This window comes from Bison bison, unplaced genomic scaffold (assembly GCF_000754665.1).
Source record: "Bison bison bison isolate TAMUID 2011002044 unplaced genomic scaffold, Bison_UMD1.0 scf7180017864236, whole genome shotgun sequence".
Lineage (NCBI taxonomy): Eukaryota > Metazoa > Chordata > Mammalia > Artiodactyla > Bovidae > Bison > Bison bison.
This window is the reverse complement of record NW_011494808.1, coordinates 7671762-7675331: the sequence shown is the minus strand read 5'-3', so window position 1 is coordinate 7675331 and position 3570 is coordinate 7671762.

Below are 3570 nucleotides of genomic sequence, written 5' to 3'. Positions count from 1 at the left end.
CTAAATTAAATGGCCTTGGCCTCCATGGTACCACTGAAGTTCATATAAAGCTCCTGGTTCAGGTTTTGGGATCTATAGAATACTGAACTTCGTGCAAATGGTTGTATTTACACTGGTGTTGATTAAAACTGATGGAAATAGAACATTAGATAAGTGAGGGGGGAGTTAATTAGCCCTAAGGTTTGTAAGGTAGTGATAGGATTGGGAGCTTGGTGTTCATCAGATCCCTTTCAAGTGTAGGACGATAGGAAAAACTTGGATCCAAAAGTTCAGTGTTTTCTCTGTAGTATTAGTTGTGACCATCATGAACTCTCTAAGCCACATTAGGGGTTGGGGGAAATCAGGGTGGTTATATTTAAAAGTATCATTGCTAAGTGTAATCTGTTCTCTAGGGTCAAGTCACTCCATTCTTAAAAGGCTATTGAGAAAACTCATCGTTGGTGCCAGTGCAAGTTCAGTTGGCCTCCAACTTCATGTTGTCTACAGTTCCCATCCCTGCGCAAACCAGCCTCACAGTCCAGACTTGCTGGGCCGCCAGCTGTGGTTGCCCTTACTGCCTCATTCTGCTGGTTCCGTCATGTCTTCCCATAGACCAGGCTTCTGTTTCCCAGGGTGGATGTGAGTGTAGGGAATACAGAAGAGGAATTACCCCAATTCTTGGCTTGCTATCTGCATAAATAGTTTGATTTTGAAACTTAATCGCTGGCTTTCTTGAACCAATTTTTTTTCTTCAAGGGTCTTTAAAAAGGCCCGCTTAAGTGATTTCCAGAAAACAGGCTTGCAAAACCTTTTAAGACCCGAATTCCTTCCAACTCAAAAAAATCTTAAACCATACTATTTTGTGTGTAGAGGTTGTTCAACTACATAATAACAGAATAAATGTCTATTAAACCAAAACAAATGGACCTTCTGTTATCTTTTGTCATTTAATACTAGTAGGCTTTAACGCAAACCAGCCTGCAAGAAGACCTCAAAATGATGGCAGAAACAGTCAACGGTTTCAGGGGAAATGTATAGTATTTAGTTTTTCTCACATCTCTTTGGTCCTTGCATGAATTAGAAAAACTTGTTTGAAAGTTTTTTTCCCAACTATTCGGGTTGCCACTTGGGGAGGGGAGGTCAAAGGTCGGGGTTCCCTATATTCAGATCACAGTGTGAATAGCTTCCACGGTCTTCCTTGCCCCACTCTGTAGTCTCACAGCTGACCTCATTCTGTAATAGCTCATCCCACTCTCCTGGCAGTTTCTCAGGCACTTCAGGCCCTTTGTAATGCCTGTATACAGGAACACTCAGCAGGTAATACATGTCACCTCAGAAGCTTTCCCTGATAAGCCCATAAGTTGTGTTGGTTCAGATACACCCCAATTGATTATTAGGATTTTCCTCAGCAGTAGGGCAGTTGGATTTTTACAACCCCAGAAGATGAAGACTTGTCATTAAGGAAGCAGACATGAAGCAATCGCTCAAGGTCGCCCGGTGGCAGTCTGAATTACTAGCTTCTTAAACATTTAAAGTTTGGTTATGTAATACACTGACATGGCTAAAAATTCAAAATAAAATTAAGGACTACAGTAGAAGTCTCTCTGCCTCTGCAGTTCCCATTCTGGAGGTAGTGTGATCAGTATGTTTTTCCCATCAGGAGATACATAAATACAATATATATGTATTTTTCCTTTTTTACCCAAACGGTAGGATGTTACACATGTTGATTTTTTTTTCATGTAGTTCTATATCTCTGAAGGTATCACTCAATGGACATGAGTCTGAGCAAGCTCTGGTAGATGGTGAAGGATAGGGAAGCTTGGCGTGCTACAGTCCATGGGGTCCTAAAGAGTTGGACATGACCGAGTGACTGAACAACAACATATCTGAGCTTATTCTACACCAGTTCATCAAGGGCTTCCTTGTTCTTTTTATGAGTGCACAGTATTTTGTCATAATGTGGCCCCTGAATATCTTTTTTTTCCAGTCTCTTTTACAAAGTTTTTTGCGTATATCTTCGTTTATCTGTAGGATTAATTCCTAGGAGCACAATGGCAGAGTTAATGTACAGTATGTATATTACTGTATGATTCCATCTATATGACATTCTGGAAAAGGCAAAATTACAGAGACAGTAAAGAGGATCAGTTCAGTCACTCAGTTCATGTCCTGAAATAGTTCCTGAATATTTCCTTCCAATGAATATTCAGAACTAATTGATTAGTTTGATTTCTTTGCAGTCCCAGGGACTCTTGAAGAAGAGTCCTCTCCAACACCACAGTTCCAAAGCATCAATTCTTTGGCACTCAGCTTTCTTCACAGTCCAACTCTCAACATCCATACGTGACCACTGGAAAAACCATAGCTTTGACTAGACGAACCTTTGTTGGCAAAGTAATGTTTGTGCTTTTTAATATGCTGTCTAGGTTGGTCTTGGCTTTTCTTCCAAGGAGTAAGCGTCTTTTAATTTCATGGCTGCCGTCACCATCTGCAGTGATTTTGGAGCCCCCCCAAAATAAAGTCTGTCACTGTTTGCATTGTTCCCCCATCTATTTCCCATGAAGTGATGGGACCGGATGCCATGATCTTAGTTTTCTGAACGTTGAGCTTTAAGCCAACTTTTTCACTCTCCTCTTTCACTTTCATCAAGAGGCTCTTTGGTTTTTTGCTTTATGTCATAAGGGTGGTGTCATCTGCGTATCTGCAGTTGCCAATGGTCAGAGGGAGGAAGGAAGGAATAGGCAGAGTACCGAGGATATTTTACGGCCGGAAGCCACGCTGTATGATGCTCTGTAATATCACTATACGTTTGTCTAAGCCCCCAGAATGTACAGCTCCAAGAGCGAACCCTACTGTGAACTATGGTATTTAGTGATAATATTGCAATGCTGGTTCATCAGCTGTAACAAATGTGCCGTGCTGGAAGAGGATACTGACGATGGGGGAGGCTATACGCATGTAAGGGCAGAGGGTTTATGAGAAATTTAACTGTGAACTTAAAACTGTTAAAAAAAAACTTTATCATAAATAGCAAGCAAGCAAAAAAAAAAAAAAAAAAAAAGGATGTACTGACAGAGACATCTCGTCCAGTCTGATAGAATTGTCATCTACTTTTATGTTTACTCTTCTGAGTGTGGCAGAAGCAAAGCCACACGCCATAGCTTTTTCCTGGGTATACACCTGACCTATGTTTCACCCAGTGGCCCTACTTTAGGTAGGGGTCTTAGTGACATTCTTGCCAATATGTGAAAACAAATGACACATCTCCTTCCAAGGCAATCAAGAGCTGGTGAGTCAATGAAGGCCAGTGATTCTGATCTCGTAGCTAGAAAGTGGTAGAAAAAGCTGCTCAACCCCATCAGTCCGCATGAACCAGAAAGCTTTGTTGCGTTAAGCTACTGTTAATTGCACTCTTTCTGATGATAGCATAGCCTCTTTTGACGCTGACGAATTCAGGAAGTCGAGCCTGCTTTTTATGTTTGTCTTACTTTGTCTTATGGTGACCTGTTGTAATCCTTTGGCCATTTTTCTATTAAAATCCATAACCTTTAAGTACCATGCTATATTAAATGAATTGTAGGGTGGCTG